The 14,453-nt window shown below is 43.4% G+C and overlaps 1 pseudogene; it reads left to right on the top strand.

The window, feature by feature from the left end:
• Positions 1 to 9,090: 9,090 nt before the first annotated feature.
• Positions 9,091 to 9,255, top strand: LOC113913442 (annotated as a pseudogene).
• Positions 9,256 to 14,453: the final 5,198 nt, after the last annotated feature.

Below are 14,453 nucleotides of genomic sequence, written 5' to 3'. Positions count from 1 at the left end.
GGGAGCTTTGTAGTACAGAAGGCATAAAATATTTTTAAAATTGTTCTTAACCTTCAGTTTAGGGAAGATCCTCTTAAATAAGATACAAAACCTGGGAAGCATAACAAAGAAGACTGATAATTCTGACTTTAAAAAAATTTCCTGTGCCTTAAAAAGATAAATAACAGACTTAGAAAAAAATATTTGCAACATACATAACAGAGAAAAAATTAATATCTAGAATACATCACTGATTCCTATATATTATTAAGAGACAAATAATATAATAACAGATAAAATTTAACCCCGTAAAGTGATTAAGGAACAAGTGAATGAAATCACATTCAAGAGAAGCAAGAAAAGAAATGGGGGGCGCCTGGGTGGCTCAGTGAGGAGTCTGCTTCTCCCTTTCCATCTCCCTCTACCCCTCCCCCCACTCCTGCTCTCTCTCTCTCTTTCTCTCAAATAAATAAAATCTTAAAAAAAAAAAAAAGATGGTACCAGACACCTGAGAAAAGTTACTTCTTATTGAAGCAACACAAACAGTTGACGGTTTTAATATGATAGTTTTTTAACAAGGCAAAAGGAAGTCATTGTGGAACAGAGTTTTCCTTATCTGGCAAAGGAAATATACACATTCTTCTTCAGAAAGAAATTTCTTGGCGCGCCTGGGTGGCTCAGTCGTTGGGCGTCTGCCTTTGGCTCAGGTCACGATCCCAGGGTCCTAGGATGGAGCCCCGCATCGGGCTCCCTGCTCCGTGGGAAGCCTGCTTCTCCCTCTCCCGCTCCCCCTGCTTGTGTTCCTGCTCTCACTGTTTCTCTCTCTGTCAAATAAATAAATAAAATCTTAAAAGAAAGAAAGAAAGAAAGAAAGAAATTTCTTTGGGACCAAATTGGAGGGATTTAGCCTTTTGGTGGTTTGGATACAAAACGATTTATTGAGTAGAATGGATGACGTCTTCAAGAATACTTTTCCTAAAAGACAGGCAAGCCAGATGGATGTTCATTTTATCCTTTTTCCTTTTAAATTTATATATTCCTTTAGTAAAATTAAGAGATAATGAAAATCTTTTAAAATCTACTACTACAGAGGGGCACCTGGGTGGCTAAGTCGGTTAAGCATCTGACCCTTGATTGTGGCTCAGGTCTCGATCTCAGGGTTGTGAGTTCAAGCCCTGCATTGGGCTCCAGGTTGGGCATGAAGCCTACTTAAAAAAAAAAATCGGGGCACCTGGGTGGCTCAGTCGGTTAAGCATCTTCCTTCAGCTCAGTTCATGATCTCAGGGTCCTGGGATGGAACCCCTCATCTGGCTCTCTGCTCTGCAGGGAGCCTGCTTCTCCCTCAGCCTGCCACTCACCCTGCTTGTGTTCTCTCTCTGTCAAATAAATAAATAATAATCTTTAAAAGGGGCACCTGGGTGCCTCAGATTGTTAAGCGTCTGCCTTCGGCTCAGGTCATGATCCCAGGGTCCTGGGATCAAGCCCCGCATCGGGCTCCTGGCTCAGCAGGGAGCCTGCTTCTCCCTCTCCCTCTGCCTCTCTCCCTGCTCATGCTTTCCATTCTCTCTCTCTGTATCTCTGTGTCTCAAATGAATAAATAAAATCCTTTAAAAAAAATAAAAAATAAAAAATCTGTTGTAGAAAGTCTTCCGTCTTCCCTGCCACTATTCACAACTCCCCAAACATAAACCCTACATATCCGGGGGCTCTTTCTTCTTGTTGTTACCTCCATAGCTTGTAATGATGTGCTTAGCTACCATTTCTTGACTTATCAAAATGAGCCACATTGACTGGCTCCCTGTTCTAACAGATGAGGATTTAACTCACTTTTATCACCAATTTCACATTCCAGTACAGTCCTATTATTATTCTTAGCTCCTCTATTATTTATATTTGTAATCTTACACCTTCATTTTTGGTTTTACCTTATTCTACAACAAATGAAGTGTAGCCATGGGCTCGTGAAAGCATGATGTTGCCAATGCCTCTGTTTGGAATTCACTGGTCTTACTATGTTCCCCATCGCTCTAAAGCTTGCCCTGATAGAATGGTGGAATGGGCTTTTGAAGAGTTGGTGCCCGCTGGGTGGAATCACTTTGTGGAGTTGGCATAATGTCCTGTGAGATGCCCGACATGCACTAACCAGGGAATAACGTAGAGTGAAATTTCCTCATAGGAAAGATATCCAAAGACTTTAGGAATCAAGGGGTAGAAATGGGAGAAGTTCCTTTCACTGTTACTAATCTAATGACCTACAGCAGAGTTTTGGCTTCCCATCCCCACAACTTTGGGTTCTGCTGGTTTCCAGGTCTTGGTTCCCAGGGATGGGAAAGGGCACACTGGTTCTACCGAACAGGAGGCTGAGACTGCCACCTGGTGACTTTGTCAGGCAAATAAGAGGGTTGCTCTACTGGTTGGGATGACTGGTCTTGATGATCAAGGGTAAATTGCCCCCATGATGGGAGCAAGGAGGAATACCTGGCACCCAGGAGATTCTCTTGGTAATCTTATTTAGCACTCCCACAATCTGTGGTAAAAGTTACGGAAAACTATAACAACCTAAAACAGGCAGGACCATGGAAGGCACAGAAACTTCAATAATAAAGATATGGCCACCCCACCATATTAACCCCATCACCATCACCAAAAATATGACTGGCTGAGGTGCTGGCTAGGGATAAATAGAATGGGTGGTGCAAGCATATGCAATCCTGTCATGTGACCAATCACAGAAGCAAGCATGGTAGTGGTTAAAGATGTCCTGTGTCTTTTGTACCTGATATTTTTCTTTTTCTCCGCTCTCATTCTCATGCTACCTGATAGTATTAATGTGTAAGTCATGATTATTTCTATATCTCAATAGTAGGTTATAAGGGGGCGCCTGGGTGGCTCAGTAGGTTAGGCGTCTGCCTTCGGCTCAGGTCATGATCCGGGGTCCTGGGATCGAGCCACATGTTGAGCTCCCCCTTCAGCAGGGAGTCTGTTCTCCCCTCTCCCTCTGCCCCTCCCCCCACTCATGCTCTCTCTCTCTCTCTCTCTCTCTCTCTCTCTCAAATAAATAAATAAAATCTTTAAAAAATTAGTAGGTTATAGGACAGCAGAATCAGGGGCGCCTGGGAGGCACAGTTGGTTGAGCGTCTGACTTTTGGTTTTGGCTCGAGGTGGTGGAATTAAGCTCCTCATTGGGCTCCGTACTCAGTGCAGAGTCTGCTTGAGTTTCTCTCTCCTCTGCCCCTCCCCCTCTCTCTAAAATAAATAAATACATCTTTTTAAAAATAAGGGGTAGCAGAATCAGAAAATAAAGGAAGATTTGTTCAGGGATGGATAAAGAGGAACTTTGGGTTCCTCTTTGGGTTTGGCTGTAGGAAGGATAGCTGAATCATATAATGTGAAAGCATGGTGTTCTGAATACCTTTACTTGGAAGTGAAATGTGAAAAGGAGTTATTTGGATGCTGAGCTGGCAAAAGAATAGATTGTGCTGGGTTGGTTGTTAGCACCACCACCATTCATTTTTAAGGCTGAGAAGTATATTTTCCAGAATATCCTTTCCCATATGTTTTTTTAAAAGATTTTATTTATTTATGAGAGGGGGTGGGGAGGGACAAGCAGACTCTGCACTGAGCGTGGAACCCGACACAGGGCTCAATCTCAGGACCCTGAGACTATGACCCAAGCTGAAACCAAGAGTCAGATGCTTAACCAACTGAGCCACCCAGGCACCCCTCCCCTATGGTTTTGGAGTAGAGTAGGCCAGGGAGGAAGTTGTATGTGCTTTGGAAGATGGAGGTGAATCAGTCACAGGTAAGTGTGTGGGTAAACAAGAGATTCACACTGGCTTCCTGGAGCACTACCCTCTTCATCACTGAATTCAGAGATGATCAGTAGAAGCTTCTCAGAGATTCTGAAGAACCTCAATGCTTCAGGCTGAAATCTTTAGCATAGCTCCTTTGAACTTGGAGACAGCTCCCATGACCTCTGCTCCTTCGGCTCTTCCAACACTCATGGAAGTTTCTAGTTCTATATTAAATTCCTGTCATGCACAGAATACATAATGCTCCTGACAGTACTCTGGTACAAGATTCTAAAAGCTTCCTGAGGGGCTCCTGGTGGCTCCGTCGCTTAAGCATCTACCTTTGGCTCAGGTCATGATCTCGGGGTCCCAGGATTGAGCCCCATGTTGAGCTCTGTGCTCAGCGGGGAGTCTGCTTCTCCTTCTGACCCTCCCCCCCGCTTATGCGTGCACTCTACCTCCCTAATAAAATCTTTAAAAAAATTTTTTTTAAATTAAAAAAGAAATAAAAGCTTCCTGAGAGGGCGCCTGGGTGGTTCAGTTGGTTAAGCGACAGCCTTCGGCTCAGGTCATAATCCTCGAGTCCTGGGATCGAGTCCCACATGGGGCTCCCTACTCTTCGGGGAGTCTGCTTCTCCCTCTGACCCTCTTCCTGCTCATGCTCTCTGTCTCTCATTCTCTCTCTCTCAAATAAATAAATAAAATTGAAAAAAAAAAGCTTCCTGAAAGAAAAGGATAGATTGCTTACAAAGAATGAGCAATCAGCATGGCATTGAATTTATCAACAGCCACATTGGATGCTAGAAGAAAATGGAGCAAAGCCTTCAAAATTTGAAGGGAAATTGATTTCCAGGTCAGAATTCTCTATCCAGCTAAATGATTAATCAATAGAGTAAAATAAAGACATTTTCAGACAAGCAAAGTTTCAAAATTTTACTTTTTGTCCATTTTTTCTCAGGATGCTGCTGAAGGATATGCAACATCAAAATTAGGAAATGGGGGGAAAATAAACAAACAAACAAAAAGAAACAGAAAGAGGACCTGGGAAACAAGGAAGCCAGTGCGGGAGAGAGGTGCCAAGCATTTACAGGCTGATGGTGGAGGAAATCCTAGCATGGCCATGTGCGAGAGGACTGGAGGCCAGGTTGGCCAGACTGGGCATGAGGATTGAAAGCTACAGGAGCGCCAAGGGGAAAATAAATGGAGTCAGCAGTTTGTCTGATGCATTTGTCCACATTGGGGGCATTCTTCCACTCTATGGGAAAGCTCAGGAAGATTTAGTAACAGTACGTAGAAAATGAAGCAAATGAAGGGGTGGGCCAATTACTAACTCCTAGAAGAACAAAATGTATAAAAAGGGAATATAATTGTACTACACTACATAGCTCATCAGCGAACAGTATTTACATCATCCTAGTAATATCAATACTAAATATCAGTTTCACCAGAAATTATAACACATTGTGGAGGAGGCAAGTGTGGGGGGAGACGGGGAGATGAGTGGGTATTTTTGTAAGAGTGCTCATTTCTTATGTTCCATCAGAAGTCAGTAAAGAATATTTAAAATAAGGAAGAAGTAGAAATGAAAGAACATTATTTAGAAATACGGAGATAGGGACTCCTGGCTGGCTCAGTTGGCAGAGCGTGCGACTCTTGATCTCAGGGTCATGAGTTTGAGCCCCATGATGGAGGTAGAGATTACTTAAAAAAATAAAAAAGAAACATGGAGATAAATATCAGAAGAAACACCTTAAAGAGTTGAAAGCATTGCTTGTAGGAAGCTGGACTGCTATTTTTTCCCTATAATCTCAGAGCACTATTTGACTTTTTTTTTAATTAAAAAATTGTTTTAAAATTTTAAAATTCCAATATAACTGAGATACAGTGTTATATTCATTTCAGGTGTACAATATAGTGATTCAACAATTCTATACACTACTCAGTGCTCATCATGGTAAGTGTACTCTTAATCCCCTTCACCTATTTCATTCATCCCCCTACCCACCTCCCCTCTGGTGACCACCAGTTTGTTCTTTGTATTTAAGAGTCTGGTGTTTTGGGGTGGGTTTTTTTGGTCTCTTTTTTTCTTTGTTCGTTTGGGGGTTTTTTTGTTTGTTTGTTTTTCTTTTTCAGAGAGAGAAAGAGAGAGGGCGCTCGTGCTCAAGCAGGGGGGAGGGGCAGAGGGAGAGGGAGAAGCAGGCTCCCCACTGAGCAGGGAGCCCGATGCGGGGCTCCATCCCAGGACCCTGGGATCATGACCTGAGCCGAAGGCAGACGCTTAACAACTGAGCCACCCAGGGGCCCGAGATTTTTTTTTTTTAACTTACTTCTCTGCACCTTGTTTTCTCAGTAAATTGGAAATGTAATAATAACACCTGCCTGGCAGAATTTATTTCAAGGATGCAATGAGATGATGCATGAGAACACTTTACATGAATACAAAGGAATGAAAGATGATAAAGCTATCTCCACGTTACAACCCTGAGATATGGCTGAAAGGAGAGTGGCAATTTTCCCATTCGACATTCTTTTGTATAAATAAGTAGATAATTCCTATTATAAAAACATTCCCCCATGAGAGGCAACAGGCCTCTGACTGGCGGGACATTTTCCTGTTTCCTGACTCAGCCCTGTACGTAGATGTCCGATTTCCATTCATCTACCTGCTGATACTGGTGGAAAGGCGGTTGGAGAAAGAATATGTAATATGCATGCTAAACTCCTCATCAGAGGCTGGAAAGGCCCTGGGCCTCATTCAGGGTGACTGAACATCCTGGTTTGTCTGAAAAAGTCCCAGTTTTTGCCCGTTTTCTGGGGGTAATTACAAACAGCAGCTAGTTTTATTCTCAAAGTATTCTCATTTGGGTGATAAATTATATGGTTGACCTAGTCATAGTCCCTTAGATTGCAAGGATTCATTTAGGCTAAAAATACGGGACAAAATGCTTCAGGTACCACATGGGAAGAGGGTAAACTAGTTACACTACATGCATTTTAAGAGATTGGGTTATAGCGGTGCCTGGGTGGCTCTGTCAGTTAAGCGTCTGCTTTTGGCTCAGGTCATGATCTCAGGGTCCTGGGATCGAGCCCCTAATCCAGCTCCCTGCTCAGCGGGGAGCCTGCTTCTCCCTCTCCCTCTGCTGCTCCCCCTGCTTGTGCTCTCTTGCTCTCTCTGTCAAATAAATAAATAAAATCTTTTTAAAAAGAGAAGACTGAGTTATATTCTTGATGACACAAAAGACTTGGTGTGTGTGTGCCTAATGCAGGTAAATGAGTTTTTTCCTCCCCTCTCTCTCAAAAGATCATCAAATCTGTTCAAACAGCTGCCCAAATTCTTCATTGTGAGCCTTTATTCTCAGGGTGTTGACATAGAAGAAACAGCTTTATCCTGGAAAATATTAAAGTGAAATGTTGCAAAGAAACCTCATCTATAAAAGCACACTAATATCATTCCTGTGGGACTTATGTTTAGCAGAACGTTTCCTTTTGGTGCCATTCAATCTCCTGCAGAGTGTGCCACTCTTTTTTTTTTTTTTGGTAGATTATTTATTTGAGAGAGAGAAAGAGCACGGTGGGGAGGGACAGATGGAGAGGGAGAGAGAGTCTGAAGCAAACTCCACACTGAGAGTGGAGCCCGACGTGGGGCTCAATCTCACGACGCTGAGATCACAACCTGAGCAGAGATCAAGAGTTGGACGATTAACCAACTGAGCCCCCCCAGAACCCACCCCCCTGCTGATTTTATTTTTAAGTAATCTCTACACCAAACTTGGGATTCAAACTTACAACCCTGAGATCAAGAGTTGCATGCTCTACCAACTGAGCCAGCCAGGAGCCCCACTGATATCCTACTCTCAACAGGAAGTCTTACTGATAATTTAAATAGTCACATATAAACACATGTTTTGTGTGTTGTATATTTATTATAACCTATGTTTTTAAATTTTATGTATGATATATATAACATACAAAATATGTGTTTATATGTTCTCATTTGGGTGATATACTGTATTCTTACAATAAAGTAAATAACGGGCGCCTGGGCAAACTCAGTTGTTAAGCGTCTGCCTCCAGCTCAGGTCATGGTCCCAGGGTCCTGGGATCGAGCCCCGCATCGGGCTCCCTGCTCAGCGGGAAGCCTGCTTCTCCCTCTCCCACTCCCCCTGCTTGTGTTCCCTCTCTCGCTGTGTCTCTCTCTGTCAAATAAATAAATAAAATCTTTAAAAAAAATGTTAGTAAGAAAATCATAAGGAAGTGGTGCCTGGCTGGCTAGTCAGGAGAGCATGCGACTCGATAGCAGGTTGTGAGTTCGAGCCCCATGTTGGATGTAGAGCTTACTTAAAAATAAAATCTTAAAAAAAATAAAAAATCATAAGGAAGAGATAAGACATTTACTGTACTATATATATATATGTGTGTGTGTATATATATATATGTATATATGTATATATATAAATCCACGGGATGCCTGGGCAGCTCAGTTGGTTAAGTGTCTGCTTTCAGCTCAGGTCATGATCCCAGGATCCTGGGATCAAGTCCCGCCTTGGGCTCCCCGCTCAGCAGGGAGTCTGCTTCTCCCTCTGCCCCTCCACCCACCTGTGCTCTCTCTCTCTCTCTCTCAAATAAATAAATAAAATCTTTTTTAAAAATCCGCATGTAAGTGGACCCACACAGTTCAAACCGGTGTTGTTCAAAGATTAACAGTACTTCACTAAGCTATCAATGCACTGGACAGTGGGAAAGTGTCATCAGCACACTAGAAACTGAGAAATTCACCAAGGACGGAAAGCAGACAGCATTACATTTATAGAGTAATGAGTTTAGAGGGAACCTTACCCAAAATAGGTGCACGAGAGAACTTCTGCAGAAGTGGAGGATGTATATCCCCAAGGGGGATAAAAGGTGCCAGGAGAGGCTCCAGGGAGAATTACTGGGAGATTCGTTAGGGCGTTGCTCTTAGAGCGGCTTGGCCAGGTTCAGCTTGGGCTGAGCAACAGACAACTGGATGTAACAGACACTGTGGGCTCGGGATGGAGAGGTCAGTAAGTGCCCTGATAGCTAATAAACCCTGTATCTGTAACCTACCAGCACAACTTCTCTGACATAAAAATACTGCCTTCTCCCCCAGAGTTGTTGTCAGCAAGCTGCATCCACAAGTAAGCATCCTTAAAAACACAGAATACAGAGAATCACCCTGTATTTGAGGAAACACACCATGAAACTGGAAATGCAATAAAAAGAATGAACACACAAGGAAACAGAGCTAATAGAGCAACCAGGAAAAGACTTAAAAAATAAGCATAATAATATTTTCAAAAGTAGCTTTGCGCAGTGGCAGTATCGTAGCCATAATGTGGCTTTATCCGAGATTTATCCGAGGCGCGATTATTGCTAATTGAAAACTTTTCCCAATAATATTTTCAAAAGTATTCAAAAGGCTGTTTGTGTTCATGAGAAAGAAAGAAAACTTCCTGCAAATCAGAAGCAGTTCACTTTCCACCACCACGACCACCTCCTTCTGCTTCTGCCGCTGCCCCTGGCACTGCTTGGGTACTCAGCGTTACGTACGCTCTACTCTTTGTGACGGGCACTGTGCACACCCTGGCCAACAAAAGGCCCCAGGAAAGAATCAGAAGGCAGAGCGATATCTTCAAAGTAATATTTCATGTCATTAACCCCCTCATATAAAACTAAAAAATGGCTTCCTGGTGCTCTGAAGATGAACACCAAATTGCCAACATGGACTTCACAGTTCTGTGTAAGCCGGCTCCTCTCTACCTCTTGGTTTGCTCCAGGCTTCCTCTCATTCTCTCTGCCCCTCACACTCCCTCTTGGGCCACCTTGTGCTGTGTCTTCTACCTAAAACACATCCCCCTTTCTTGAGTGACGTGAGACATACTCTTCCTTTAAACCTTAGGTCAGTCATACTTCAGAAAATAATAGGGCTTTCTGACCTCCACGGTTGGGTCAGATCTTCCTATTATTTGCCTCATTTTACCTATTTTTGGAGCATTTGTCAAAGTTTCACTTTTACATTTATCATTTTCACTCTAAACTTTTGGAGGCCAGATATGGGGTAGGGTATTGTTCACCATCATATCCCAGCACTTGCTAGGGTATCTGGATATTTGTTGAATGAAGTAAAAAGTAACACTCTAAAATCTTTTTTTTTTTAAAGATTTTATTTATTTACTTGAGAGAGAGAGAGAGCACATGAGAGGGGGGAGGGTCAGAGGGAGAAGCAGACTCCCTGCTGAGCAGGGAGCCCGATGTGGGACTCGATTCCGGGACTCCAGGATCATGACCTGAGCCGGAGGCAGTCACTTAACCAACTGAGCCACCCAGGTGCCCAGTAACACTCTAAAATTTCTGTACAATAAAATTCACAGAATACAGTCTCAGAGTTAAAACACCCTAGGATTTGACTTGTTCCATGGTTTTAAAAATAGTTTTATTGAGATATAATTCACATACCTACAATTCATCCATTTAAAAGCATATTCAATTTTTTAAACATTTATCTTCTTTTTTTATTATTTATTTATTTATTTATTTGAGAGAGAGAGAATGAGAGATAGAGAGCACGAGAGGGAAGAGGGTCAGAGGGAGAAGCAGACCCCCCGCCAAGCAGGGAGCCCGAGGTGGGACTCGATCCCGGGACTCCAGGATCATGACCTGAGCCGAAGGCAGTCGCTTAACCAACTGAGCCACCCAGGCGCCCGCATATTCAATTTTTTGTATATTCACAAACTTGTGCAAACATCATTATAATCTAATTCTAACAAATTTTAAACGATTTTATTTATTTATTTATTTATTTATTTATTTATTTATTTATTTATAGTGTATGAGTGGGGGGGAGGGGCTGAGGGAGAAGGAGAAAGACAGTCCTCAAGCAGACTCCTCGCTGTGCATAGGGTCCGACACAGGGCTCAATCCTAGGACCCTGAGATCATGACCTGAGCCAAAATCAAGAATCGGACGTTCAACCAACTGAGCCACCCAGATGCCCATAAACAATTTTTTACAGTTTTTATTTATTTAGATAATCTCCACTCCTAGTGGGGCTCAAACTCACAACCCCGAGATCAAGAGTTGCATTCTCTTCCATCTGAGCCAGCCAGGCACTCCGCCAATCCAATTTTGGAACATTTTTTTCTTCCAAAGAAACCCTGTGCCCATTAACTGTCACTCCTCATTGCCTCTCTTTGCCCCAGTCCTGAGGAACCAGTAATCTACTTTCTGTCTTCATAGGTCTGCCTATTCTGGACATTTCATAGAAATAGAATTTCATAGGGGCGCCTGGGTGGCTCAGTCGTTAAGCGTCTGCCTTCGGCTCAGGTCATGATCCCAGGGTCCCGGGATCGAGCCCCGCATCGGGCTCCCTGCTCAGCGGGAAGTCTGCTTCTCCCTCTCCCTCTCCCTCTGCTGCTCCCCCCACCCCTTGTGCTCTCTCTCTCAAATATATAAATAAAATATTAAAAAATAGAGTCTCACAATATATGATCTTTTGTAAATGGCTTCTTTCACTTAGCATCATGTTCTCAAGATTTACTCATGCACATCTGGCTGGCTCAGTAGGTAGAGCATGTGACTCTTGATCTCAAGGTTGTGAGTTTGAGCCCCACATTGGGCATAGAGTTTATTAAATAAATAAATAGAAAAAATATTTACTCATATTATAGTATGTAGCAGTACTTCATTCCTTTCTACGGCCAAATAATATCCCATTGTATGGTTATACTGCATTTTGTTTATCCACTCATCACTTGGTGGACATTTGGGTTATTTCTGCTTTGGGGCTATTGTGAATAGGCTGCTATGAACACTTGTGTATACTTTTTGTGTGGACGTATGTTTTCACTTCTCTTGGGTTGTGTACCTAGGAGCAGAATTGCTGGGCCATATGTTTCCTTTTTGAGGAATTGCCAAAAAACGTTGCACCATTTTATATTCTCACCAGCAATGTGTGAGCGTTCCAGCTTCTCCACATGTCACCAACTCTTAACTATTGTCTTTTTGATTATGGCCATCCTAGTGACTGTGAAGTAGTATCTTATTGTGGTTTTGATTTGCATTTCCCTGATGACTGCTGGTGCTGAGTGTCTTTTCTTGTGCTTATTGGCCATCTGTATATCTTCTTTGGAGAAATATCTATTCAAATCCTTCACCCATTTTTAATTTGGATTATTTGCCTTTTCATTGTTGAATTGTAAGAACTCTTTATATATTTGTCAAATATATGATTTGGAAATATTTTCTCCCATTCTGTATGTTGTCTTTTCACTTTCAAAGTGTCGTTTTTTCAGCACAAAATTTTTTAGTTTTGATAAAATCCATTTACCTATGTTTTCTTTTGGCATTTATACTTTTGGTGTCATACCTAAAATACTATTGACTAATGCAAGGTTGTGAAGATTTATTTCTCTGTTTTCTCCTGACAGTTTTATAACTTTAGGTCTTCTATCTTGGTCTATGATCTGAATGATTGGAGAGGTCTTTCCCAGTGCCGTGATCACGTTTTTCCCCAGTGATTTTTGGTCAACCTTAGACTGAAGAGCCCCTCCCCCACCCCAATCCTTTTCTACTCATGTACAGATTAACTCATCCAAGTCATTTGTATTGTGATTCCTGAGGTTTTAGAGGCTGGATGTGTATATAATACATACAGTATTTGTTGGGGCGCCTGGGTGGCTCAGTTGCTTAAACATCTGACTCAATTTCGGTGCAGGTCATGATCTCAGAGTTGTGAGACTGAACTCCATGCTGGGCGTGGAGCCTGCTTAAGATTCTCTCTCTCCCTCTGCCCCTCCCCCCCTCAAAAAATAGGTATAGTATTTGTGAAACGTATTTATTGGGCAGCTGCTATGTACTTGCATAGTGCTGGAGCTAGAAAGATGAGTACAATATACTTGTCTTCAAGGAGCAAACACACTCAGGGCGCCTGGGTGGCTCAGTTGGTTGGGCATCTGCCTTCAGCTCAGGTCATGACCCCAGAGTCCCGGGATTGAGCCCCGCGTCTGTATCCCTGCTCAGCAGGGAGTCTGCTTCTCCCTCTGCCCCCCACCCCTTTTGTGCTCTCTCTCTCAAATAAATAAATAAAAATCTTTAGGGAAAAAAAGGAGCAAACACACTAGCTGGAGATTCATTTAGAAGTATTTATTCAGCACTTTGAAGTGTCCAGCACCAAGCAAGTGATAAATAAATAAATAAATCCCTCTTGACTTTTATCTGCCAAAAGGTGGTGATGAGTACCAAGGAGGGCACTGAATCCAGCCCAGGAGGAAGGGAGGTGGAGGCAAGGCAAGGTTTCCTAGAGGAAGTGATGACTGATGGTCTTCCGGGATGGGTGGGGGTCTGCTGGCTGAGGAAGGAGGTGGACCAAGCCGACCTTCAGAGACCTGGCCTGAGGAGCAGACTGTACATGTCAGCAGGGAGCACCGAGCTGTGGGGGGTGAAAACAGCCCTCCTCCCACCCGGAAAGGTAGGGTGCAGGGAGTAAGTGTGGGGCTGTCTGCAGCCACCCCAGGCAGAAGGCTCATTTCACCCACTTTACTGCATTGCCGGGAACATAGACCCTTAAACAATGAGATTTCAGATTTCAGAGTCAGAGCCTCCCAGATCATGTTCTGTTGAGCACAAGATGCACATGTCAATTGTGAGAAGTCCACAGTTCTCCAGAAGGTTTGGGCAGCTTTTCACCCGCATGCACATCACAAGAAATAAGTGCTTTGAGTTACACACCGGGAAATGCCATGTCAGCACTCAGGTGGCGTGGGTGCCAAGTGGCGGGTCTCATAGGCCCGATTCTCCCTAAAGAGGCTGTTCTCCGAGAGGTGAATACAGCTAGCTGAGGGAAGGCAGCTGCAGATGTGTAATGGTAAGAAGACCCAAAAGAGAAAGTGCAAGCCGTTGTCCAGTTGACTGATCACCTACCCCAATGCCTATTCGTTCCGGGTGCAGTAAGCCCTCAGCTCTCCCAAGTGCCAGCCTTATGCTATGGCTGGAAGACATTTGCTCCTTTCTCTGGCTTCTTTGCATTCTTCTGACCTCTTAAAGCCATGGTGGCTCACGGGGGCGCCTGGGTGGCTCAGTAGGTTAAGCCTCTTGGTTTTGGCTCAGGTTGTAAGAAAGAGCCCCTCGGCAGGTTCCACGCTCTGCTCGGAGTCTGCTTGACTCTCTCCTTCTCCCTGCCCCATCCCTGCTAAAGTAAGTAAATCTTTAAAAAAAAAAAAAAATGCAGGGCGCCTGGGTGGCTGTCAGGTCATGATCTCAGGGTCCTGGGATTGAGCCCCGGGTTGGGCTCCCTGCTCAGCAGGGAGTCTGCTTCTCCCCCTCCCTCTGCTCGTGTGCCTGTGGACTCTCTCAAATAAATCAAATCTTAAAAAGGCAGTAGCGACTTACGTGAATATTAAAGTCACTGGCTGTTCTCATAGCTGGAATACCAATTGGGAGAAAGTAGGAATTCTTGAAGGGGAGAGATTGGGAAATAGTTTGATCTATTTTGGTCACTAGATGTTTGAGAAAATTATGCTAGGAATTCTGGTTTTCAGAGTCAAACAAAGCTAGCTAAATTTTTTAAGCGAAAGCTACACGAGTCACCGCTCACCTCTATTGAGAACATCAGACTTATCACTGAGTGTTGGTCATCCAGAGAGTCTGAGCTACTCTTGGACATCAAAG

This window comes from Zalophus californianus, chromosome 14, assembly GCF_009762305.2.
Source record: "Zalophus californianus isolate mZalCal1 chromosome 14, mZalCal1.pri.v2, whole genome shotgun sequence".
NCBI classification, from domain to species: Eukaryota; Metazoa; Chordata; class Mammalia; order Carnivora; family Otariidae; genus Zalophus; species Zalophus californianus.
This window is presented reverse-complemented; position numbering and strand designations above follow the sequence as displayed.